The 27348-nt window shown below is 50.3% G+C and overlaps 1 protein-coding gene across 3 annotated transcripts in view; it reads left to right on the top strand.

Moving 5' to 3' along the window:
• Positions 1-2729: 2729 nt before the first annotated feature.
• The window catches only part of ABAT (4-aminobutyrate aminotransferase), a 383605-nt gene continuing 358986 nt past the window's right edge, over positions 2730-27348 (top strand). For 2 of the 3 annotated variants that reach the window (XR_008992287.1, XM_036931772.2), the window contains exon 1: positions 2736-2861. The gene's annotated coding sequence lies outside the window, so the exon portion shown is untranslated. Of the gene's footprint in view, positions 2862-27348 lie in introns of all 3 variants that reach the window. The other variant, XM_036931771.2, reaches the window with a different exon arrangement.

Below are 27348 nucleotides of genomic sequence, written 5' to 3'. Positions count from 1 at the left end.
CTCCTCCCAAATGCCCAGTACCAGGGCCTAACCTACAGAGGGTGCTCGACATGAAGTTGAATGAAGGAAGGAAGGAACAGACAAATGATGGCTCCACACACTTTGTTTCCCCTGATTGCCTTAGATCAGGGCGTGGCAAACTTTTTCTAAAAAGTGCTAAATACTTTTGGCTTTGCAGGCTGTAGGTCTCTGTCACAACTACTTGGTTCTGCCCTAGTAGCACAAAGACAGCCATAGAAGGTGCACACATGAGTGGGTACTGCTGTGTTCCAATAAAACTTTATTTAGTCACAATGAGATTTGCATCTTGTAGGATTTTCACATGATACAAAATATTATTCTTTTAATTCATTTTTACCATTTACAATGTAAAACCCATTTTGTTTCATAGCTTGCAGGTATATAAAAGAGACGGTGGGTTGCATTTGACTTTGACTTTTTTGCTTGTGTTTCCTTTTAAATATTTTTTTTGTACAGAAGCAATATATATTCAATATAAAATACTTAGAAATTAGTGACATGCAAATAAAGTAAAATTAGAATCATCCATAATTTCAACATATAGCAATAGCTACTTCTACTAACGGGCATTAATTTTTTTCAGTCTGTATCAGTGCTGTCCATCTTGATAGCTGCTAGCCATATGTGACTAGTTAACTTAAAACTAATATTCAATAGATTTAAAAATTCAGTTTCGTAGTCGACTAATGGCGTCTGAAGTGCTCAATACCTAATATGGCTAGTGGCTACCATCTCGGACAGCACAGACACAGAGCATTTCCACCACTGCAGGAAGTTCTGTCGGACAGCACTGATATATCTATTATCTATTTATACAGACTTAACAAAAATAGGATAATACCAAATAAACATTTTTGGTAAATATCTTTGTTCACGTAATATTTTGAGAAGACATTTCCATACCATTAAATACTTAACACTGTCACTTTACTGGAGGCATTCTATTTCATGCAAAAGTTGTCCCTTCAGAGTCCCTGTTTTTTGCACATTTAAGTTGTTTCAAGTTTTTTGTTACAGTAAACAAAATGACAGTAAACCATTTTATCACTAAACCTTTGTACCATTCATTGTTTTAGGATAAATTCCTAGAGGCCATTGCTAGGTCAAGGAGTAGGGTCATCTTAAAGATTTTTTTAAATAGGAATACCCAGTTTCTCTTCAGAAAAGTTTGGATCATTTATACTCCTATCAACAATTCATGAAACTGTCTACTTCCTTGAAACCTCCACAAATACTAGTAGTTATAATAATATAAATGAGGCCATTTTGGTAGATGAAATTTTTCTCTTTAACTTGCCTTTCTTTGACAAACTTTATTTCCTCCTTTGTTTATTGACCATTTTATAGAAATGGGTGGGTCTTGGGCATTATCTGCGTGGCTTAGGTTTTAAGGCAAAATTGCTAGATTTATAGCCCATGCCTCATAAAGTTCTGCAAGCAAGATGACAGGATGAACCTATCAAAAAGAATGTCAAAGCTCTCAGTTTCAGCAGAACCTTGGATCAGTTCTATTTTCTGTCTATTCTCTTGAATGATTCTTATTTATTGTTTCTTTTTGGTCCCTACAGCCACAGATCACACTAGGAGGCAGGTTGTTTGGTTGGTAGTTTTTAATTTACCTATTTGTTTGGTTTATTTATCTTAATTCCTTAATTCCTAGGACTATAGTCTGCCTAATAAGAGATAGGGCAGCCTGGATTCACGGAAAATAGAAAGGAGGGACCTCGGGGTTCTTCAAGATTCGAGCAGACCAAGGGAACAGTGTGTGGGGAAAACCAACCTGTATTCTTTCTTGACCTTTTAAGGTCTGGATCTCCGTTCATCTATTCATTATGAACACTTGATGGTCTCGTGTTGTTGTGATGGGCAGTTTCTTGTGCTTTGATTTTACCACTGATTAAATGCATCCTCTTTCTTAATACTTTTAGAAAGCTACTAGGCTATCAGTCATTTACACTTTAGTATTAACTAGTTTTCATACAGCATTTTTATTTTTATGAAGGCACCTTCATCACATCTACAATCTCATTTACGCCCGTGAAGGAGTTGCTTTCACTTTTATCTCCATTTACTACTGAGGAAAGCGAGGTTCAGGAAGGTGGAATGACCTGCCCTAGATCATGGGGCGGGCATCCTGGACTCCTAGTCCAGTGCTCTTTGTACCGCCCCCTCGTGCACAAGCTAGCTGTCTTCTGGAGCTAGTGGGTGGGAAGGTGTTAAGTGACTGGCACCTCGGAAGGCTGAGCGACAGAACCCAGAGCACCCGCCTTGCGGGGGGACAGAGGGCACAGGGCATGATGCTGTTTCCCCCCCCTTCCGTACAGAGCCTCGTCTGCTCTGACGCTAGGGTTCCAGAGCTCGGGATCCGGGGCGCGGGGCGCAGGTCGGCAGCCACACCGGCCCGCTGCCCTAAGCATCCAGAAAAGGGGCAGGCGATAACTCAGGTCTAGGTTAAATCGGCCCTTCTAGAGACGGGCTCCCCTCCGGCTCGATGGGGTCCTTGACCGCCTCCCTCTTCCACAGCCCTGATCCTTGGCTTCGGCCCTCGCGGTCCCTCCTCCTGGCCCCCTGCTCTTCCGCCCGCGGAGGCCGGACTCTGCCCCCGCCCCGCCTTCCCCACCCCCTCGGGGGCGGTGGCCCATGACGGGCACGCTCATTGGCTGCGGTGCGAGCGAGCGCCGGGGCCGGCAGCGCTGATTGGCCGGCTTGGCTCGGCGGAGCCAAGGAGCCCCGCGAGTCGCTGGGGGAAGCAGGGCAGAGAGCAGGGGCAGCCGGAGCGCCGGGCTCCGATACCGCGAGCTGGGGTATCGGGGTCCGCAGACCGGAGCCGGGACCTGGAGGTAAGGGCCAGGCGCCGGGTCGCGTGGGGCGGGCCCCGCCTCGCGGAGCTGAGATGGAGTCCTTCGGCCATGCCCCCAGGGAGCAAAAAAATGGGGCATCTCTCTGAAACGGGGCCCTCACTCCCGAGACGCTGGCCCCCTTCCCTAAAAGAGAGGGTCTCCCATCTCCCAGAGAGCAAAACAGCGTACTTTTCCCATCAGAAATGGCTCGTCCTTCTGGCCCTATGGCGCTGGAGATAGAATTCCCCTCCCTAATTTACCCCCTTGGAATGTTCCCCCCAAAAGTGGGACCCAGCCTCCGCAGGTGTCTAGAGCCTCTTGACCTCTTTGGAGGCTGATGCAGGGGTCCTTCCGTGAAAAACCAAGTTTGGGTCTCTCCTCTCACCTGCCTCGGAAGTGACGGGGGTCGTCCCGGCCCGCAGATGAGAGTCCCCCTTCCCGGGAAAATGGAGTCCCAGGTGTCCTGGGAAATAAGCCCCTCCTCAAGCCAAGGAAATCCCCTCTTTCCCTTCTGCATCCTGAAACCCCGTGTGGGCCTCTTTGCATTCCGTCCACCTCAGAAACTGGTCTCTGGGACTTGCCTTCAGATGTGGATGAAACCCGTCCCTTCTCACCCATTAGAGAGATTCGGTCGCCCCAGACAGCAGGGCATTAAAGGGGTTGGGGGGGCTTACCCTCCCCCCTCCAATGAAGATGCAAGACAAGGGGCTTTCACACTCAGAATAGGGCGGGTCTGGCCACCCATCCAGACCAAGTCGCCACCTCACTCCACCCTTCTCTAACCCTGTTACACAAACCTCTCCCACTAACACCCTGCACCCACCTCTCCCTGCCTCTCCCAAATCCCATCCTTCCCCAGCTGTACCCCCACACCTCACTGTCCCAACTAATTCCATTCTCACCTTTCCTCACCCTCCCCAGCCAGAGATAAGACCAGAGGAGGTTTGGGAAAGCTAGAGCCCTTGATGCTGGGGCCCTGACAGACCTTTCCGGGTGGCCCCCAACTCTGCCAGCAGAGATGGTCTCTAAGACAGAGGACCCGCAGGGACCACCCACCACCACGCGCACACCAAGGGCTGTGATTAGAAGATCATTCCCAGAAGCCATCCAGTCCTCTTCTGGAGAAGTGGGTGCCTGTACAGAGAGAAGGGCCCCAGTTTGCTCCCTGGTGCCGCTCCTTCCCCAGCTCCAAGGGGCAGTGGAATCCCCTGGGCACTTGGCCAAGGGAGGTGGATGCTGCAGGAAGCATCCGTTGGGCTAGAGACAAAGTGTTGGCTCCGCTGCATGAATGAAGCTGAGCCAAGAGTGAAGATGGTGGTGACCTGAGAGGGACTGAGAGCAGCTCTTTTCTGGCAGGCCAGGTTGGGGGCGGGGAAGAGAAAGGCAAGGAGCTTTGCTTGCTCTTTGGAGCTGTGCCTGTGATGTGGAGTACGGAGAAATGTGTGTCCTGGATGCCCAAAGAGGTCAGCTCCAGGAGAGAGAAATCTGGAACCCTAAGACCCCTAAGGGCTTCTAGGTTAAAGATCCTGCCCCTTCATCTGACAGTTGAGCAAGCAGAGGCCCAAAGGGGGAAGAGACTTGCTCAAGGTCACCCAGCCAGGGGGTAGCAAAGCTTATCACAGCCTCTCCAGGGCTTGTGGCTGCCAGGGTCTGAAACATCAGCTCCAGTCCCCACACGCAAAGCAGGACTGTTGGCACAGCTGTCCCCACTTGTCAAAGGAGGTGCAGAGGCCCAAAGGATGTCACGCAGTTAGGAAGGGACAGAGCTGGAACTCAGCACCGCCCTGCAACGCGCTGCCTTGCAGGATCCTTTCTGGGGGTCTGCCCTTCACCGCTTGGCCCATGTGGTCTTCTTATTGAGCCCACTGCCAAATCCAGGCTTGCCAAAATCCAAATCGACCTGGGATAGCAAATCAGATCGGTTGCAATATGCTGCAGGAACTCAGATACATAGCTGGGATTGCTCCCGGAACTTCAGAAAGCCCAACGGAGTCATGTCACCTCCCTCCAGGGCCCATTCCTTGTGTCCCCAAGCCCCCATCCCTGCAGCAATCTCCCATCCCTGCTCAGAGCCCTGCTTCCTTTCCTGAGGCATTGGTGGAGCATGAGATGAAACTGGCAGCGAGTTCTCTGGGACCCAGCTGGGCAACAGCAATGAGGTCCCTACAAATGAGAGCATCTTGAGGTGAGGGCTTCCCCTTTCCTCCAGCTAAAGGGTTGGCTTCATGCTCCTCTGTAAAGCAGGGAGGCAAGTTCAGGGTGCCAAGGTGAAAGTTCAGAGCATAAGGGGGAAGCAGACAGTGCCTAGGGGTTCAGAGATCAGTCTCTGGTCCCTATTATCTGAGTCTCAAGTCTGCTACTTAGGGTGTGATCTTGGGAGAATTGTTAACCTTTCAAGGTAAAATGCGTTAATCCTCCTAAAGTGCATAGCACACAGCAAGTGGGTGGAAGCAATGACTGTGATTACAGGTGTAAAGTCCTAAAACCTCTAAAGCTGGGTAGGGAGGTTGTGCTTTCAGGTAAAACTTTATAACCTGTAGATAATCTGCCAGCGGCCAAGGCAGTGAGCTTTTGGCTGACGTTGGGAGATGAGGGTGGTGCCTTCCTAGCAAGACAGTGCAGTCTATGGAATGGACTGCAGACCAGAGTCAAATGGTGGGGTCTTCTCCTGGCTACTGCTGGCCAGGGAACCTCAGGCTCATCACTCTCTCTCAGAACCTCAGTTTCCTCATCTTTGGGTGGGGTTTTCTGGGGGCTAGGCAGCAGATAAGGGACAGTCTAGAGCAGGGGTTCTTACCCTTGGCACTGTGGACACTGGGGGCCGATGATTCTGTGTTGGGCTCCCCTGTGTGCTGTAGGATGTTTATAATCATTCTTGCCCCTCAACCCACTAGATGCCAGTAGAAAACCCCTCTAGCTAGGACAACTAAAACTCTCCAAACACCACCAGATGTCCCTGGGGGGCAGCCCCCCACCCAGTGAGAACTACTGGTCCTAAGAGACGTGCCTTCACTTCACTGATCTGACTTAAGACAACGACCTTCTCAGGCTCCTCCTGCTGCTGTCTGCCTGATGGAGGGGGTGGTAGCATTAAGGACCATTTTAGTCTCTCATATGTCAAAGGACTCGGTCACCTCCGAAGCACCTTCATGTGTATGGCTCTGGGTTTCCCACTTTAGATGATAAACTAGGGCTCACAGAGGTTAAGTGACCCGTCTAAGGGCTTTACCCTCTTCCCTGCTAGAGGCCAGAGGAACAGTCATGCCGGAAACAGCTTTAGAAATAACCTAGTTCTGCAGCCCCCTTCAGAAGACCATTTGGCAGCTTCAGAATTTAAAGTGCATGCCCTTCGGCCCAGCCACCCCACCTCTAGGACTCTCTGTAGAGATGCTCCCGTGTGCACACAGATAGGCAAGCACAGAGTGTCCCTGCTGCGGGGCTTTGTAATACCAGGGTGCATTGTTACAGTGCATTCAGGTGGGGGACGAGCAGTCTTCAGAAGAATGCGGTAGATCTGCATTCCTGCCCTGGAAAGGTCTCCCGGACATTACTTAGTGAAGACAGTAGGCGTCACAGAGTCTATCTATATATCGTATAAAAAAGAAAGACACATGTAAATGCACATGAACATGGCTAGTTAGGGATGCAAGGAGCATGAAAGAGACCTGTACTTGTAAGAACATGTTTGTGGGGCAAGAGGAAGAAAGGGCCTCCTCTGGCCAGCTCGCTGTGCATTAACACCGAGCAAAGCACCGTCCACAGAGGTGGACAGACTTGCTCGGGCTCCCTCAGCCGGGAAGTATGGCTCTGGGACTCCAGGCTGGGGTCCCTTCGACTGCCCAGACCCCCGCGAGGAACGCAGCCTTGACCCTCAGTGTCAGCGAGGTCCAAGATGGGACATTGCTGCAGACGCTGGTCCCTTTCTCCAGAGACATAGTCAGGCCAGAAGTTGCCAGTGGCCAAAACTTGGGCCTTTGCACTTGCTGAGAGTTGTGGGCCCGGAGACAGGGACCCGAGGCCTCAGCTCCCCAGGCCAAGCCTCTGCCCTGGCCGCAGACTCAGAGTGGCTGGGGCCCAGTTGGGCTGACACCAGCATGATGGCCTCAGGCTGTGGCCACTTTCCCTCTGTGTCTCATGTCCCCATCTTGAAAAAGGGAACAATAGTTCAAACACGTGATACACGGTCCTGCTCAAGCAGTGTGAGCCCTGGCTCACCCCCTCTCTCGGCTCGCCCGCACTCTGGCCAGGAGGCAGAGGACAAAGGCCTCGTGCATGACAGCTGGGGAGCCCCAGGCCTTCAAGAATGCTCAGCTGCCTGAATCAGTAGTCCCCACTCCCTGCTGGGTCCCAGCAGAAATCCTGGTGTTGGAGGGGATTCTCAGGGTAACTGCCGTCATGTCCCTTCCCTTGTGTCCAGCTAGGCTTGCTTTTCTAGACACTCCATGCACTAAAGTGCCTTGTCCATCACAGAGACAGAATAGCCGCTGTGGCCTCTAAATTACATGTCCCTTCAGGACGAGGATCGGCTCTCTAACACAGCTTCCCTCCTGCACAAGCTATACCGCATTCCCTCTTTTCATCGCGCCCCCCAGGCCCTCCCCATGCCCAGAGGGAGAACCCTTTCTCCCAGGAACCACCGTCACCCCCACCCAAGGCTTCCTGGGGTCCAGTACTGTTTGCTGGGTTTTCTCTCCTTCTGGAATTCCCTGGAGGGTAGAGATCGAGAAGGTCTCATTTGCACCTGAGTCCCAAATGCAGAGCCCAGTTCCCGGCCCACAGAGACTGAGCATTAGTGCATGCATGAATGTGTGTTTTTATTGTGAAGTGTATAACATTTGCCATTTTAATCATTTTGAAGTCTACGGCTCAGTGACATGAAGTACATCCAGGGTTGTTCAACCGTCACCACCATCTAGTTCCAGATCTTCTTCATCCCCCCAAAAGGAAACCTGGTACCCATCAACCAGTCACCCACCCGCCTTCCCCAGCCTCTGGCCACCTCTAATCTGCTTTCTGACTCAATTGGATTTGCTTATTCTGAGTATTTCATATAAATGGAACCATATAGTATGTGGCCTGTGGAGTCTGGCTCCTCATGCTGAAGCATACATCACTACTTAGTTCCTTTTTGTGGCTAGGTAATATTCTGTTGGATGGCTGGGCCAGACAGAACTTGTTTATCCATTCATCAGTTGGTAGATACTTGGGTTGTTTCCAGCTTTGGGCTGCTATGAATACTACCGCTGTGCACATGTGTATACAAGTTTTATCTTGAAAACTCGTTTTCAGTTCTGGGTATATGCCCAGGAGTGAAACTGCTGGGCCATATGGTAATTCTTTGTTTAATCGCTTGAGGAACTGCCACACTGCACCATTTATTTCCCTTCCCACCGGCAATGTATGAGAGTTCCAGCTGTGTCCACATCCTTGCCAACACTTGGTATTTTCTGTTTATTGTTATTATTCTCATTATTATGATTACTATTACTGCCTTTCTAACAGGTGTGGAGTGGATCTCTCACTGTGATTTGGATGTGCATTTCCCTAATGACCAATGCTGCTGAGCACCTTTTGGTGCACTCCTTGGCCATTTGCATGTCATCTTTGCAGAAATGTCCCATCAAGTCCTTTACCCATTTTTGAATTGGGTTGTATTGTCTTTCTGTTGTTGGGTTGTAAGAGTTCTTTAAATACACAAATGGATTTTTGTGTTGCCATTTCCTCTTGTATTTAAACATCTGCTCAGCTTCTGTGGGTCAGGCACTACTGTCTGGTGACCTTGGGATATCAAGGTGACCACGGAGAAGTTCCCCCACCCACCGACCTATGCATTCTCAGAGGTCCCAAGGGTTTAACTGCCTACATCCCCCATTTATCACCTTGGAATATCACTTTATGGATTATTTCCAGCAATACGCTGAAAAGCTATCCCTTGGCCACACTGAGAATTCCTTCAAAACTGGGACCCACTGTGCCCCAGCACCTTGCTGCCTGAAGTGTGGTCCAGTGCCCAGCAGTACCATGTCATCTGGATGCTGGTTGGAAGTGCAGACTCTTGGGCCCCAAACAGACCTACAGAATGCAAATCTGCATTTTAAAAATATCCGGCTAGGGGTGGGGGTGAAGGACTTGTGTGCACACCCAAGTTGAGGAGCCTAGCCTAGGACATCTCTGGAACCCTCAACTCAGAGCTAAGTCCTATGTAGCTCTGCTGGTGAGTTACACTGACGGAATCTGTCACAGTGTCGATGGTGCCTGAGCTGGCGTATCACTAGGGCATTATTGGTCATTCGTATCCCTGCTTGATGTGCTTTATCTCTTGGAATGTGTGAACTGGCTTTGCTTGACCCATGGGAAAACAGGTCCAGAAGGGCAGCACCTGGCTCAAGGTGGCACTGTGACCGTGAAGCAGAACAGAGATTGCCATCCATTCCCTAAAGGGGAGCAGGGTCCAGAGGGGATGAGGCACCATGGTGGCAATACATGAAAATATGGAGGGCCAGGGCAGCCTCCTGAAGCTACTAGGTTTGCTCTTCTGAAGTGGGGAGAGGAGGTGACCTACAAGTGGGCCAAGAGCAGGAGCATTGGCGGCATTCTTTTGTTGATTCCACAGGTGTTACTGGGTGCTTGCTAGGTAGGTGGGACATTGGCATGGCATTGCTATGGTGCTGAGCAAGGAAAACGAGGCCTCTCTTTGTGGCTTCTGTCTTGGTGGCAATCTGATCATCTGACATGCATTCATTCACCATGAGTGTGTCCTTTTACTGCACAATTCCATGTGTCGTGTACCATACTAGGGGTGTGTGTGTGTGTGTGTGTGTGTGTGTGTGTGTGTGGTGGGGGACAGATAAAGACCCAGAGGATCTTCTAGGGTAGCTGTGGGGAGACAGACCCATAAACAACTGCCATTCAATGTGGTGAGTGCCGAGGGCAGGGTGGGGGCAGGGTGGGGGAAGTCAACAGGCATTGGAGCTCAGAAAAAGGAGAGCCTCCCTGTTTCTGGGGGTTCTGGGGGAAAAGTTTCAGGAGGGAAAGGCAGAAAAGACAGGAAAATGTTCTCAACAGAGGGAACATGAACAGAGGCTCAGACTGCATGGAAAACTGTCATAATCTTCAAGAAAAAAAAGGATAAAGTCACGACTTCCATACAGATACAAAAACGAACACTTGTTAATGATTTTATTAAGCTGATTCCATGAGGGAACCAGGCGGATGTCAGAACTGGTTCATAGGCAAAGCCAAATAAAGCACAATTATGTATGGCATAAAGGAATGCTGAAATGAATTGTAAATGGAGGCAAAAAGTGGTTGGACAAGACAGAATTTGCATATCTGTCAATTTACTACAACTTAAAAAGTGTTGAAAAAAAGAGCTCAAAGATAATGAACAGGGCTGGGATCAGATAACCCAGAAATTTGTATTGTATGTAGACAAAGTATAATTTTCCTTTGAGGCACAACCTTTTTTCTGTAAAACCAAGGTTCAGAGAATAGAAGGGACCCTTGGTGGAGCACAGGGTGGGTGAGTAAGGAGAGGGAAAGTGGGAGGAGGGCCTCACAATGGACAGCCAAGTGACCCGTGATAATGAGTTTGGACTTGACCCAAAGACCAATGGAGAACCATGGAAGGGTTTTAAGCGAGGTCACCTGATTTGATTAACGCTGGAGAAAGATCCTTCTGGAAGCTGGTTGGAGAGAGGATGGACTGTAAGAGGCTCAAACAGAGAGGCCTGCTACAAGATGAGATGATGGGGCTTCACCTAGAGTAGGGCTTAGCAATCTTTTTTCTCTGAAGGGGCAGATAGTAAATATTTGAATTTCTGTGAGCCATGCATTTAAAATTGCAACTACTCAGCTGTCTGTACATGAAAGCAGCCATAGACAATGTAAATGAACAGGCGAGGCTGTGTTCTAATAAAACTTTATTTACGAAACTGACTGACGGCCAGATGTCCCCCCTTCCCAACCAGTTTGTCAACCCCTGATCTGGATGAAAATCGTAGAAGCTAGAGCTGTCCATGGTTCTGACAGACTTCCTCTCTCCCTTCCTTCCTCTAGAGTGCAGAATCCATTGGCAGCTATTGTTAGGAGCCCGGGGACACTTTGTCCCACCTGCCTTTGAATGTGGGTTCCCTGCAGTAACCAGACAACCCCAGGAGCAAATTGCTGGCCTTCCAGCAAAAGCTTTTAGGACCTCGAAGCTGCTTTGGGGCAAGGTTGGCTGAATAGCATCTTACAGCAGCCAAAAGAGCAAGCCACTCCTCGGCAGGGCTGTTCCCATGTGGGAACAGAGCCTGCCTCCCCTCTCCTTGCCCAGAGCTGTAAATAGCTCTCTGCTGGCTCTGCAGGCTGAGCACCATTCTGGGGACAGGCTGGAAATGAGCACACCAAGGAGCATTTGTGCAAATTACTGCCTGTGTGCAATTTGCATGCCTGGCATCCTGCCCCAGCCCTCAGTGCACAGTCCTCCCCAGAGCTGAAAGCAGAGCTCGAAGGAGAGCGGCACCCTTAGAAACGTATGGACCTTCTCACCTGGGGATGGGGGCCCGGGGGGCTCCAGAGCTGGGCTGGCAAGGTAATGATAAGCCACAAGAGGACAGGGGAGACAGAGGACCCTGGACAGAGTCTGACTCAGCCTCTGCCCATCTTAATGACAATGACCCAAAGATGGTGGCAGCTCTTATTTGCTGAGGACTGAGTGGGCGCTAAGGCTGTTCTACAGGTTTTATGTATATTTGCTTGTCTCACTGCTGACAGCAACCCCAGGATAAAGACTGATCAGATTGCAGAGGTGGGAAATGCAGGCTCAGAATGGATGACTGGTTCGCCCAGGCTCACAGTGAAGGCAGCATGTACACAGAGAGACCCAGGCTGACAGACTCTGGGGCCCTGCTGCCTGAACACTGTGCTACCCGGATGCCTCTGGGAGTCCCACTGCACTCTCTGGCCTCAGTTTACTCATCCATCAATGAGAATCATATGTCTTACCCTTTGACAATCACAGCAGTTTGGGAGGACCAGCTGCCCCAGCAAATGAGAGAACAGGGTTAAACTGCTGAATAAATAAAGTGTAAAAACTGCTGAATAAATAAAACCAGTGGTAGGTAGAGAAAGTCCCAAGGAGCAGCCATTCACAGACAACTCAGACCATTTGCAGTAACCAGATTCAACCCCATGCAACCCCTCAAAGGCCCGCTGCGGGCTTGGGTCGGGCTCTGTGACTTAGACGCCCCTGTGGGTAGGGAGAAAAGTCCTGACTTGGAAAGAGGCTGTGTTGCTTGCTCCCTGAGTGCCCTAGAGATTGTGACGTCTGCATCTCACTTTCCTCATCTGTGAAGTGGCGATAGTACCACCTCGTGGAACGACATATTGGTGATTATTAGGCTGGGTGCTAAGAGCAAGCGTGGTTGAATGCTTTTCCAGATGCCGGGCTCTATTTGTATCCCTTCATTTAATGCTCTCAGTACCCAGGTAGGGAGGTCCTCTTTTGTGGATGAGGACACAGAATCAAAGAGTTTTAAGTTTTTTGGCTAAGGTCAGAATTAGGAAGACCCACACACCGGACTTGATCTGAGATTGGCTTTGCTTCAACCAGGGGTTTCACCGGGGACCTCCAAGTGCCAGGGTCCAGACCGCACCTCCTTCGTTCCCCAGGCCCTGCTGGCCTGCACACAGCTGCCTTCTCACCGTGCCCTCGCATGCCAGAGAAAGCACCCTGGTGTAGCTCTTCTTACAAGGATGCTTACCTTGTCATAAGGGCCGTGTTCGTCCTCACCTGATCCAAACTGAATTCCCTCCGAAAGGCCCCATCTCCAGCGTGAGGGTTAATGGGCTCTAACATATGAATTTTTGAGGAAACACAATTTACTCCATAGCAAGGCCATTATAAGTAGTGCTGCCATGAACATTCTAGAACAAGGTATTGCCCAGTCTAGACTCCAACAGCAATGTGTATGAGATTCCAGTTGCTCCGTGTGCTATCCAGCTCCAGTACCTTGACTTACTGTTGTATTTTTCAATACCAGCCATTCTGGTGTGTGTGTGGTGGTTTCTTTAATTTTCTAATTACTAACTAAATCTGATCATCTTTTCTATGTGCTTATTGGTCATTTGGGTTTCCTATTTTATGAAGTGCCTGTTCAGATCTCTTGTCCATTTTTCTTTTGTTTATTTTTTTTCTCATTGCTTTTTATCATGCTTTGTCATGACCCCTTTGGCACTTACATGTTTTGCAAATTTCTTCTCCTACTCTGGTATGAGTCCCCTTTTCAGTGATGACTTTTGATGACTGGAATTTTTAATTTTTGTATCCTTCACTTTATTAATCTTTTCTTGTTAGTGCTTTCTGTATCCAGTTTCAGAAATTCAAGGTCATTTATATTGCCCCCTCTATTAGTAAACAGAAGCTTTCAAGGTTTGCCTTTCAGATTTATCTCTAGAATCTGCGTGGGGTAGATTTTTTACATGTTGGGTTAAGGACAATCATGACAAATTTATCTTTCCATATCAATAATCCCATTCACCCGGTATCACTGATACTTTGTTGGAAAAATGGGCATACGACTGTTTCTCTGTTCTCTCTCCTGCCTCATTAGTAAGTACCCCAACACTGCATTGTTTTGACCACTGTAGCCTTAGAACATGATAAAACATGCTAGATTGCCCTCTGAATAGACTTCCACACTTTTAATATCAATTTAACAAAAACATATTAAAGGCCCAGGACAGGTGTAATGATGGGGGTCTAACTTTAAGCATAAGCACAGCTTAAAGAGCTTTGCAGTCTTGGAAGCAGCCAGACATGAACTAAATAATTATACAAACAGATGCCAAGTAATGTGATGATGCCACAAAGGTGAGAGGTATGTGGTCTCACAAAGGTGAGAGGGTCTAAGGTGTGCACAGAGGGTCAGGGAGGGCTTCCCAAAGGAGGTGCATGTGGAGTTTAAATCAGAGGGCTGAGTAGGAATCGAGGAGTCAGAAGCAAGGGAAAAACATTTGGGGCAGTGGGAACAGCATCTGCAAAGGCTGAGGAGTAGAAGTCTGCATGTGACAGGCACAGGTCCAAGTGGCAGAACCCAGAGACAGGGGAAGGTGGGGTGTGCAGAGACTGGGAAGTGAGCAGGGCCAGGGCTCAAGGCCTCGGAACCACGTTCAATGGCTGGTTTATGCCAAGAATGGTTATCCTAAGAGAGTAAGAAGAGTCCCTTTGAATCTTCCAGATTAAGGGCCATTCCAAGAGCCCTCGCAGCACCCCTATGGTTGCTGCTTTGACATCCTCTAGAGTGTCACACAGGTCCCATTGAGTCTTACCCCGCAGTGCCTGGCTCCGAGCATTTCAGTTTGCTAGTTGGGGAAGCAACAGGTCTCCCAGGCAGCAGCCTGAGCTCTGCCGGCAGCACCCTCTGCCAGGCACCACGTCAGGCCTGGAACCTACTCTCCCCAGCCTGGCGACTCTGTCCTGCTGTCCGGGCATTCCTGGGATGGGCCTGGTGTCAGACACTGCGCTGTGGACTTGAATCATTCCTTCCCGTTTTTCATCATCTCTACTCATCACCCTGTGGGGACCTAGCTAGTCCCACTGCAGATGAGAACAAAAGCTCAGAAAACTCAAGTCACTTGCTTAAGGCCACACAGCTTCCAAGGGGCACAAAAGACAGTTTCCAGCTCTCTACAGATTTTATTCTCTAAACTTTGGTGGCACTGTTTTCCTTTTCAAAGTAAAGAGTGGAGCGGAGCAGACTGGTCAGGAATTTCACCTGCTTAGGTACAGCATCTAATCAGGATTCTAAAATGTCCGTAGGTCCATTCCCTGAGCTGGGCTGATGATTACCTAGGCCTAAGACCCCTCATCCTGTTCTTGGCACTGCCTTTTTAATTGGGTTTTGTTTCTTTCTGCACCAACTAGAGTGATTGAGAAGGTTTAGTCAAGATGTAGGTCTGCTGGGCTGTTACAGAATTGGGAGATGGGGAGACAGACCTGTGTATGCCAGCACTTAAAATCTCATTAAATGAGTCTGTCCCTGTTCCAGGGCGGGAGGTCCAGGCAGAGCCGAGAAGATTGATGTTTTCATGAATCCAGGCATCTGTTGTGTTCCTTGTGGGCTTTCAAGGCAGGAATTTCTTGGCAAAAGAATGGAAAAGCTAAGCTTCAGGAACATTCAGAGCCTGGAAAGATGGTGTTCTGAATGAGGATTTTGGAATAGGATTGGCCTTCCTCTGTATGGTGGGATAAGTTAGGGGAAAACAACAAAGAAAAACCAGACCACAGATTTCCGTTAGTCCCTCCCTTTGTCAAACCAGGCTCCCGTATAGGTGTGCCTGGCACCTGTTCCTGAGCACCACCCGTGCTCGGCAGGCAGTGTCCTGGGTGCTGGGAGTCCCCCCTCTGGGAACCCCAGGACAACTCTGTGATATGGTTTCAGACCCACTTTCCAGCTGAGGGGCCATTACCAAACGTGTACCAGCTCCCCAGGAACTGCGCTGCGACCTGAACTGCGCCACCAGAACTGCTTTGCCAAATGCTTGCATCTGGGGTGTAGTTCATACATCCCCTGGGAGGAGATGAGGGCCTGACATTGTCCCCTAAGAGTTGCGGGTTCCCACTGGGCAGTTGTGACCCCCAACCCCCCCCTACCAAAGCGAGGGCACATTTGACAAGAGCCTGGAGATATTCTAGGTTGTCACAAGGTCAGGGAGGGTGGGGCTCCTGGCTTCAAGTGGGTGGAAGCCAGGAATGCTGCTCCCTATCCCACAGCGCTCGGGACGTCCTTCCACACACGGCAAGGAATTACCTGGCCCAAGAAGTCCGCGGTGCTGTCGTTGAGCGCATGCCTTTTCCATCCCCTCCTGGTGTTTTCAGAGGATGTTCTGTAGGGAGCACATGCCTAATACCTGGTCCCTGTGATTGGTTCTTATCGGGCTTCTGGGGTTTTCTCCCACGAGGAGAGCAGGGCCTGGGCCCTGCGTCCGAGTCCGTAAAATGCTTTAGATCCCATCAACAAGAGGGGGCAGCTAAACCCGCGATGCCTCGCTCACTCACCGTTCTGGATCCTGCGTTCCAGGACATTGCCAGTGTTGCAGTCACCCCTGTGTCGATGGGGGCATTGAGAGAAAGGTCCCCCTCCTTTGGGGCCTGAAACTCTAAGCACTTGCCGTATTATGTTCTTTTCTTTCTCGACAAGGCGAATTTTAATAAATTCTTGCCGTTGCTGCCAAACACCGTATGCCAGAGGTCACTACATTGGTCCAGGTGCATTATCTTGAGCAAACACGCAAGCCCGTCCCCGCCCTCTGTGAGGGCAGTCTGCTCCCTCTGCCGACTGAATAAACACCTCCTCCAGTACCATTGAGGAGAGGTGCGCTTGGCTCAGACCTTTGAAGGATCGAAGGTGTGTCGTAGGAGATAGTGAATTGTCATTGAATTTCCCCGGGACTGGTGATGTTTAACCCGGAGAAGGTCATAAAATGAGGCACATGCTCCCCTTCCTGACCCTGGGGTTGCTGGGAAGGTCCTGCCCAGGCCCAGCCTGGGGGCAGCAGTCACGCCCCTGTGGCCTGCCTCTCCCCAGCTCCAACAAACAAGGCCAGCTGCAGGGCTCAGGGGTGTCTACACGTGACGCTTGCCACACTCACTTTTGGGGACCACCTTGCAAGCAGTGCTGAAGACATGATGGCTGCCCAGGGCTCTGCCTTTAGTAGGGAACTGGGCACATGAAATGAAACTGCTTGCCTAGTTTCTGTGAGTTATTGTGTAACCCCCAAGGGAGGTCCTGTCAACACAAACAGGAAACTGAGGCACCAAGAGGTTAAGTACTTTTGCAGGATTGTATGCAGGTGACATTTCCATCTTAGGTGATTAAGAGTTCAAGACCAGCCTGGCCCAGAGAGGCTGTCAAGGTTCCTACTAGACCCTCAGAAATAATAGCCCTGTTCCTTGCCAAGCGCCTCCTATGAGGCATCAAATCGCTTGTCTTCTCTGAGCCTTGTTTTTTCACTCTGTTAAATGGAAGGTTGGACAAGATCTCTGAGGTTTTTATGCAGTTCTGACAGTTAATGAGATCAAGGCTGAGCAATCCCTGGAGTAATAGAAATCTGGCCTTGGGCTATGTCTGGGCAGGAGCTCCTGGGCAGAGAAGAAAAGAAAACTGGCAGGCCACCACATCCTAACCCTCAGGGGCAAACTCCAGGTTGGAAAATGTGGCTCTGTGCTGCCTTCCCCACGTGCTGCACTTCCCCGGCCTCCTGCCCAGGCCCAGCATTTCACAAAGACTCAGGCCCAGAAGGCATGTGCCCAGGCTCTGAGCTTGAGCCCCTGCTGCTGGGGACACTGGTGTCCATCCTCTTCGGACCCATGCTGCAGCAGCGCAAGTTCGGCTCCTTCCCTGGGTCTCCTCGAGGCTGTGAGAGAGAGTCCCAGCTTTGCTGGGGGATGGCCTTTGCAGATAGGAAGGGCATGTGACTGCCACATGTTTTTAGGGGCCAGTTGCCGAGTTTACAAAATATTTCTCCCTTGAGTTGGGAGAAAAACTGGAATGAGAAGGAGGTGGCTCATACTGGCTGCAGTAAGAGGTCATGCCTCACTCTGTTCCTTTCTGCAGGAGCCAAAAGATTGTAAAGATTGCATTTCTCCTTCTCTGTAGAATCGCCCCATAGCACCCTGCTCATGATTCTGCAGAAAAGCTAGGCAGCCGGACAGATATGGGTTCCAGTGCCAACTGCTGCTTCTTCACTGTAAGAGTGGGAGTGAGTTTAGCTTAATCTTCTCTGAGCCTCAGTTTCCCCATTTGCAAAACGGCACCCCATTGCATCACAAGATGTGGAAGAGTGTAGGTGAGCTCTAGAAATCAGATAGCACAGAAGTAGGTACAGCCTGACCCACCACAGGGCCCTTCTTTGTCCTGGTTTTTCTCACCTGTGGAATGGGAAGTCTCCCCGTGATGGAGCTAAGGTTCAGAACAAGTCACTCTTGGTGAGCAGTTATCGGGCTGACTGAACAGATCAGTTTGTGTCCAGGAGCTCAATTCCTGCCATCTCCCAAGCCGGGGAGTGGACCTGGGCAGTAGACCGTCAAAGAGCGCACAGAATCTCAGAGCGCCAGACCCAGAGGAGCCTCGGAGCCCACCTGTCTAACCAGGCCCCTTCCCTCTGGACCATCCTAGACAAGGAGACGCCCAACCTGTGGATCGAATCCACTCCAATACAAGGAGCTTTCTTAGTTAATGAGCCAAAAGCGGCCCGTTCTGGTTATTTCTCTCTTGTTTTGTAACTTATCCAAGACTGCAACCATGGCACAAGACACAGCTAGGACTTGAACCCGGGTCTCGGGGCATGGCTTGTGCCATAGCTTCCGGGCCTTTTCACCTCTGCCATTTGGGGTCCTCTTGCTGCCTTCCCTCTGCCCAGGATTCAGTGTGACCGTGCAGGAGGGCTCCCTGGGAGGACAGCTGCCCTCGTCCGCCTCTTGGGAGGTTTGGGAATCAGCACGCCTCCTGTGTCCCCTCAGCCCAGGCCAGCCCTTCTTGTCTGCGATGCTGACCCACCAATGGGACCGTCGGGAGACCTGGGGCAGACCTAAGAAGCACTGGTCTTGGACAGGCCAGGCCGAGCTGACCCAAGGCCTCCTACTCTCCCAGAAGGAAGCTGCCAGGGTTGGGTGACCATTTGTTGATTTTAGTTTTTCCTCCCACAAAATCAGCCTGCTGCTCTCATCCCCAGAGATGTCCACATCCTAAGGACTTACCAACACTCAACACACAATTTATATTGCGTGTTCACAGAGGTGAACGAGAGAGGCGAGTGACTTGCATTCCAGTACGGGGAAACAGCTGCATCAATCACCAAATGAAAAAACGGTGAAAGGGCCAAAGGAAAATAAAATTCGGGGGTGTGAAGCCACAAGAGCCAAGGAAGGCCTCTCCGAAGAGGTGATATTTGAGCTGGAGAAAGTCCTGGCTCCTCAGAGATGCGGAAGCACGTTCCAGGCTCCAGCCGGGCAGGGGGCACTGCAGGTGCCTGGCCCAGGCCCGGAGACTTGGAGGTCCTAGTGGGAGCTTGGGTTTTCTTCTCTTTGCTGTTACACGCCCTCGGCAGGTGAGCAACCAGGGAGCAATTTGAGCTGTTTCACTTTGTAATGGTCCCTCCGGCCGCCCCGTGGAAGGCGAGTTGAACAGGAAGCTCTGAGATCACTTAGGAGGCTCCTGTGGGCAGAGGTGGTTTGAATTCGGCTGGAGAAGGGAAGAGAGGACGTCCCAGAAATATCTGGAATGAAGTCAGGACATGAGGGGACGGAGTCAGTGCCTGGTTCAGATCCAAGCCCGTGTGATGGACGTGTGAGCTTGCGGTTTCCTTCCCTCGCGTGTAAATTTGAAATTGGAGGAGATGACAATCTGTAAATTGGGGAGATGAGAGCAGTACCTATCTGATATGATTCTTGTAAACATTCGTTGAGAGAATGCACTTGTTTCCTAAGGGCTAGTGTACCACAAACCGAGTAGCTTGAAATAACAAAAAGTATTGTCTCATGGTTCTGGAGGCTGAAGTCCAAAATCAAGATGCCAGCAGTTCCGTGCTCCCCCCGAAGGCCCCGGGCCTCCTGCTTGTGTGCCTGAGCGTTCCCACTGCCGGGGGGAGAACGAGGGGGCCGCTGAGCTCAGAGCTCCCCTCCGCAGTAACTGTGCCCCCTATCTCACCCTGGGGTTCCTAAACAGGTGAGAGGAGAGCCAGGGTGGCCAGAGAGGGGGGCAAAAGGGGGCAGAGGGCCTGGCCGTGTCATCTCTCCTTAGAACCGCCTGGTAAGGCAGACCGGACCCTTGATCTCAGGAAGCCGGGGTTCAGTTACCGGCCGGCGCTAATGGGCTGTGACTGAAGGGGTCAGTATTTGAGTCGTTGCAACGTGTCATAGAGCCTCACAAGGACTCCCCGCCTCAGATGGCCCCACAGTGCTGAGACCTGGGCAGAGCTTCTAGACCTTCAGGGCTGCAGACAACAGCTGACTACTCTCTCCCCCACTTCTGGCACTGCCTGGCCCGGGCTTGGCTGGGTGCTCCGGCCCGGGGTCTCCTGTAGCACTGGGCCAGGCGCAGCCAGGCCAGAATCATCAAAGAATCAGTGGGACTGGACGTCCAAGGCGGCTGCTTCACTCGCAGACTTGGCTCCTGGTGCTGCTGGCCTCTCTCTCTCTCTCTCTCTCTCTCTCCATGGGGTCTCAGCCTCGAGGACCCGCTTGTGACCTGGGCTTCTCAGAGTGGTCACTCTCCTTCCGCGGAGGCTGGCCGCCTAGAGGCAGGACGAGGCAATGCCTGGAGCTGGCATGGTGACACTTCTGCCGTATTGGTTTATTCTCTGGCAGCTCTATGGAGATACCATTTGCATATTGTACAGTTCACCCAATCAGCGTCCAATTCAGTAGGTTTGGGTATATGACATTATTAACATCTTTATATATGTAACAAAATTTGTCATGTTAACCATTTTTAAGTGTACAATTCAGTGGCATGAATTCCATTCCCAATGCTATGCAACCATTACCACTATCTAGTTCCAAATATTTTAAATCACCCCAAACAGAAGTTTCTGCAACCGTTAGGTAATAACTCCCTTTTCCCTTCTCCCTCCAGCAACTGGTAACCTGAAATCTACCTCCTGTCTATAAATGGGCCTATTCAGGATATTTCCTTCAAGTGGCTCATATGTCATACACTGTCCTTTTGTCATTCATTTACTGTAACGTCTGCAGAGTTCATCCATGTTGTCACATGTATAAATACTTCATTGCTTTTATGGATCAGTATTCTGTTGAACGGATAGACCACATTTTGTTCATCCACTCATTCATCAATGCACACTTGGTGTTTCCACTTGTTGACTACTGTTCATAGTGCTGCTATGAACACCAGCGTACAAATATGTTTCAGTCCTTGCTTTCGATTTTTTACAGTGTGTACTTGGAGTAGAGCAGAATTCCTGGGTCGTACAGTAATTCTGTGTGTAACTCTCTAAAGAATCACTGACCTGTTTTCCACAGGGCATCATATTGTTTTGGTCAAAGCAGGCACAGGGCCTCCCCAGATTCAAAGGGGTGGAGAGAGAGCCCCCACCCCCAGCTCCTGATGAGGGGGAGGGCAAGGTAACAGAGACAAGATCTGTAGGAGAGGACATACTGTCAGCCGTTCTTGGAGCATGCAGCCTGCTGCGCTGGGGACCAGCCACTTCCTTTATTCCCTCTCTTCGTGAATACTTATTGATAGGCACCCTGTAGCAAGCACCGTACCGGGGCGGGGATGCCGGTGCAAGCAGCCTGCATGTGGTCCTTGCCCTCTCAGAGCTCACGGTTACTTGGAGAGGCCCCTTAATGAAAATGATGCAATTAATTTGGGGCTCAGGGTGGGAGCTGGATTCTCTTGATATTATCTCTCTCTCTCCTTTTATCTTATTTTAAACTGATGAATAACGTACTATAGTGAACCACACTAAACTTAAATATACAGCTCTATGAATTCCTCTGTGGGAACACCTATGGGGCCAGCGCCCAGGTCACGATAGACCATTCCCAGCCCACAGAGGGTTTCTCTTTGTCTCTTACCAGTTAATATCCCCCAAACGGTAACTCCTACTTTGCATCAGTCAGCAGAAATCACCTTTGCTTATTTTTTACTTCATATAAATGGTGTCAGGCATTTCCCTCCACCCCGTCCATGAAATCCCACGATTAATTCTGTAATTAGAAGTTGGAGCCAGGGCTGTGAAGGAAACAGGCACCGTGTCATGAGAGCAGGTAGTGACGAGACTGAGCCGGGCTGGAGAGACCACATCGAGAGCGGTGACAGAAGAGCTGCCTGACTAAGTGCTGGCTCCGCTCCAGGCCCCGCGTGGCTCTGCCCTCTCTACAAACTGAACTCGCCTTGAAAGGGAGTGACAGGGATCACCAGTCTGTTTTTAGGAAGAGAGGACAGACATGTAGTTTCAAAGCTTCGAATGCCTAGATCAAAGCTCAGCAAACTTTCTGTCAAGGACCAAATGGGTAATATTTTCGGCCTTGCAAGTCAGGTGGTTTCTGTTACAGCTACTCCGCTTTGCTGTTGTAGCACTTAAAGCAGCCGCATGGAGGAGTGTTTCAATAAATCTTTACTTAAAAAATCAGTGACCAGCCATAGTTTGCAGGTCCCTGGCCTGGAATTCGAATCCAAGGGCAGCAAAGCCGCAGAATGTCCTCTTCTTTGCTGGCCCTCTGTGGATTCCAGATTTCTCTCCGAGCTTCCCTTCCCTCCACTGTGTTGGGATGAGCGGAGAAGTTTTGCTTTGTGTCAATTAAAGATGCACCAAGTTGCCTGCCTGTGTTGACCTACCTTCAACTTGTAAATATTTCCTGGGGATTGGAATTCATTTTGACCTGACTCAGTGCCAGAAAATCGTGTCCCTTTTTATAGTCCACTTAGAAGCTCGTCTCCTCTTTCCAGCACCTTCGGAAACCAAACTCAGCATGGATCAATGTTGCGCCTCTGGACTCTTTGTTAATGCCATGTTATGCCAAGTTATTCAGTAGTTGTTTTCCTATAATCAAATGTCTAGACACACTCGGCTGCTGTCAACCGAGGCTGCTGTCATTCCCTGTCATAGTTTCTCTCTGCGTATTGTTTGAGAAAGCTAGAGAGGCTTCTTGCCTCCAAACATTTGAAGAAATTAATAGTACAGGTCAGTAGAAATGATTGAGAAAATACAAAAAGGTAGAAAAAAGTAGATGGCCACTCTATAGGCCCTTCGATGAGATAAAACTGTGTTGAACAGAAAATACACTTCTTTCTGGCCTTCCTTCGTCAGGTATTTGGGGTTTTGTTTTCGTGCCTCTATGAAATGATAGCCCTACTGCATATAAAATTTGTATGGTCTTTTTTTCTCTCATTATAGTGCTTTGAAAATCATTTCCTTGCCTTCTTACGTGGTGCTTGGTAAATAACTCGGTGGTTGTGTCACACCGTATTTGAGCTGTCCTCCGCTGTTGGTGCCACTGTTTTCACTGTCCACTCTTCTCAAGGACACTCTTCTGATTTCTAGAGTAATTTAGAATTTTTTGCATTCGCTGCATTTCTGGAGGTGGAGTTACTTGGGTCAAAATATTTAATATCTCTTTCTTCCTTGTGGATACATTGCTTTTCAAAAGGGTTGGACCCAGGTACTCCCTACCCATGTCTGTCTGGAGAGCCAGGGCTGACGTTCTCATTCACACATGAGGTCAGAAGGGCCACGGCCGAAATCCAGATTGATTAGTTGGTTGGCTGGCTTTTCCTTCTGGGTCTCATTTCAAACAGAGGAAATTGACTCCCCACCTAACATGCACCCTCAATTTCTAAAATAGTTGAAAGAGAAGGGCGGCTTTACAGTTCCCGTGGCGAGCAGTGCCATTTCCTGTGTATCACCGTGTTCCTGTGCCATTTGCCCACATTTCTCGCAGAGCCTCTGGACCCTGTGGATTAAGACTTTGCACACAGTAGTCTATCAATAGTTTTTTTCTAGTCGTGTCATTTGGGGAAGTTTCTTTTCTTCTAAGCCCTCAGGTCTCTCATCTGTCAAATGGGAACAGTAAGAATTCACGCAACAGATATTGCATGTGCTCATCCTGTGTGCCAGACACTGTGCTGTCTGTTGGGGACACGCCGCATCTGTGGGGGCTGGGGAAGGGCATGGAAGGCATGCATTAAGCAGATATTCCACAAATAAATGTGTAAGTGCAAACTGAGATAAGTGGAAAGAAACAGTGACAGAGAGCTATAAGAAATTACAGTGGGATAGCTATATTGCCATGAGAGTAAAAAAGCTTTTCTGAGGACGTAAACATGGGATGTTTGAAACCTGAGGGATTCATGGAAATTGGCTGAGCAGGAGTGAGGGAAGCAGTCCAGGCAACAAGAACGGCCAGCGCAAAGGTCCTGAGGTCACAAAGCCCTGCACTTTCTAGGAATCAGACGGCAGAATGGCCCGAGAGAGTGAGCAAAAGACGGAGTGTGGCATATGAGTCAGGAGGCGTAGGCAGGCAGGGGTGGCCTGGGCAGCATCTCGGAGGCCTCCTGACAGGCTAGGAACCACTACTGAGCTGGTAGGGACAAGCTGAGGGTGTGGGAACTGGAAGGTGGCCCTGTGCCTACAGCTGTCCTGGTGAGAGGTGAGTGTAGTGGCCCAGAGAAGGAGGTAGTAGAAATGAGGGGTAGGAGCAGATGAATTAGAGACATAATTTGGAGGCAGATCAGGGCTCCCTTTCTCCACCCTGCTCTGGTTCCGTCCTCTGGCTGGCGACCAGGTAATCCCGGTCGTGTCGTGTTCCAGAAGTGAGCACTCACATGGGCTCGACTTTCATGCCAGTTTGCACGAAGCAAGAGGGAAGCCTGACTTTCTGAGGCAGAGCCGTACTCTGGAACCAAAAAGCTGGCCCGACACAACTCCAGTGCATCCTAGCCAGGATGTGGGGAGCCCCAAGTCATGTAACTCTTGGGCTTTGAACAGGATCATTTCAGGACCAATCGTAAAACCACCACCTCCGTCCCCACCCGCAGTAAACATGGCCAGTACTCCCATGTCACGGTCAGGTCAGATGCGGCCTGAGCGGATGGAGCAAGCCGGAGCCAGCTGGCCTTCCCGTGTGCCACCTTCTGAAGGAGTGAACCCCCGCTGTGCTGACGGGGAGCTGCTCTGGGTGCACAGAGACCTGTGCCTGAGGGATCCCTCTAATTCACATCCTGCCAAGACAGAGGGAGATGCGGTGGCTGGGGAGTCAGTGTCTGGTCTATGATCAATTCTTCAGGCCCTTGTGCTGGTAGGAAGTTCACAGTGCCTTGCACACTTTTAAACGAATGCTTAAACGAGTGTATGGACTGATGGATCAGTTTGCTTAAAATTCAGTGCCGCAAGTCAAATCCTTTTCTCAGGAGTTTGATTTTTACAGACCCATGTGCCTGACATGTTGTAATAAGATATTTGGCATTAGTTGGTGGCCACAGGAGGGGCCAGGTTTCCAGGGATGAACTCTGGTTCAGCTTTCAACCAACTCTTCAGGTAATTTACTGATGGAGAACTAATGTCTCTTGTGAGAGAAAAGAGGCAGCTCCTAAAGCCATGTCCCCTGGACACATTGGTACCTATTTGTGTCTCAGACCAACATGATACCCACCTGTAAGAGTGGGAGATGTTGCACTAAACCTGCCCCATTGCAACTTGCTTTAAGTTAACGCATCAGGCACTTTCTCACGTCGGTGCATAAAGCACAGGCTCATTCTATTTATTGGATGAATGCTATTCTGTACTGTGGATGCCCCAAAATTTGTTTGGCCACCTCCTTCTGATGGGCATTTAAGTTGCTTTCAGTTCCAATCAACGAGACAAAGTCCTTCAAGTAGAATTAAGCTGGGAAAAAATGGTTGGTGCTGAGCTCCAGAGAGGGAGTGCTGTGGTGAAGGGGAGACCATCATTTTAGCTGAGAACACGCCGAGCTTAATATGCAGGACCTCCTGTTGGAGGCAGCTACTGGACTAGGGAGAGAGAGGAGGGAGTCGGCATGGTGAGCCATTTGTGGAAACCAGGAGCATGCATGAGATACCCCAAGGGGTGCATCGATGGATGGTTGGGTGGGCGGATGGATGGATGACAGAAATCTAGATTTTATTCTATTTAGATTGGACCATACGAAATTGCTGTTTTTGTTCAAAAATCATCAAATATTTAACTTTACTCAGACTGTGGTATTTGAAGGGGGAAGGGTACTGGTGTCTGCAATTTACCTTGAGACGCGTCAAACACGGAGAGGGTAAACGGATGGAGAGAGGGCCAGATCCGAGACAAAGCGCGCGTGGGAACGGCGTCAACAGCGGAAGCCGGGCGCTGGTGTATGCGTGCTCACTGTCAAGTTCGACTTTGCCCTTCGTTGGAAATTGGTATAGTAAATTCATGGGAAGTATTTTTCAATGGTCAAATGTTGGCAGTTTCATACGGTCTCGCTTAATACTGCTCATTGTGCAAGAGCTCCTTCCGGGTTCCCATTCTGGGGCATCAACAGATCTGCCTTCCAGCCCCCCGGTGGCCTTCTCCCTCCCCGAGGTGGGGGCTGGGGGCCGGCATCTCGCCCTCCCGGAGTTCAAGCAGAATTGCCCTAACTGCTGATTACCGTGCCGAGTTCGCTGGTATCTGGCTTGTAATAATTACAGATTTCCTCTGCGATTTGATCCCATTGGTTGCCACGGCAACAGCGTAATAGCTCAACTGAAGCGCTGTCACGGTGATTTAGAACCAACACGTCTCTGGGGCTGGGGGCCCCCACCACCTTGCCGTCGTCATGGCAGCTGATGAGCAGCACGTGACCAAAAGCTCTGTGTCCCCCTCCGCCCTCCCCCCAACCTTGTGACCACGTCCACTTCCTCTTCTGGGCCCCCAGTGGACAGGCGTTGACCCCAGCTTGGGGCTCTTATGTGGGGGAGGCGGCTAGAGCGCTCGGTCCCCCAATCTCCCCCAGGCAGAGGATCAGGGGGATTGTCAGAGCCGGAGCCGCCCCTCTGCCTGCTCCCCAAGGTCTGGGAGGTGACTCAGCGCCCCTCGGAGCCCCTTCCTGGCTGCAGCCATCTCATGAGCTGAGCGGCCGCTGCCACCAGGAGCATCCAGGACGCCATGAGGAGTCTGGAGCCTTGGGGCTCTGCTTCCTGAGCCTGTTAGAGAGAAATCTAGGAAGAGACCCCTGGAATGGGACAGGGGAGGCAAAGAGCCCACTTCAGAAGGTCCCTTGTCAGGTGGCTCACCTTTCCAGCTTAAACCGAGCTGGACTTAAAACATCTTTTTAAAGATCTCGTGTTTTCTATTTTTCTCTCTCTGATTTTCATTCTCCTTTTTGCCAGCTCTGTCTTTATTTCTGTGTGCATCTTTCCTTTTCTGTCTGAAAGTCTCTGGATTTCTGAGGCCGTCTTTCAGACTCTCGCCCGCCGCCCCTCCTCACCCCCTCCCCGATCCTCTGCCTGTAGCACTTGCTGGGAACCAGCTGAGCACATCCCTTTCCCCAATCTGCTTGGCTTCCGATCCTGTCCTCCCTGCTGTGCCTGAGCCCATGTCCTGGGGACTGCCGGCAAGTCGGGAGCATCCTCCCAAGGGGGGAGCTGGTACCCAAGGCACCTCTTAGGATGATCCAGCTGGTCACACCCCTGAGGCTCTGCAGAATGGCATAGAGGAGGCATTTTAAGCAGGCCGGAGCTGGGCTTGCTGCAGGACCCTGCCTACCAGGCTCTGTGAGTGCAGACGTGTGTGTGTGTGTGTGTCCTCGTACATTTGCATGTATCTGCTGGCATGTGGAGATGTGTCTCAGTGCATGTCAGTGACTTAACTGTGGTATTGTGCAAATGTGTGTGTACTCGTGCACATGTGCAAGTGCACCTGTGTGTGGCTTTCAGTCTGAAGGACACACAAACATATAGGACAGATTTTGCAGGGACGCTTTGTGGAGAGAGCAAGCGGAAGAGCC

Source organism: Manis pentadactyla, chromosome 10 (genome assembly GCF_030020395.1).
Source record: "Manis pentadactyla isolate mManPen7 chromosome 10, mManPen7.hap1, whole genome shotgun sequence".
In the NCBI taxonomy this organism is placed as follows: Eukaryota; Metazoa; Chordata; class Mammalia; order Pholidota; family Manidae; genus Manis; species Manis pentadactyla.
The sequence above is the reverse complement of the archived record's forward strand: the minus strand, read 5'-3'. Positions and strand labels throughout refer to the sequence as shown.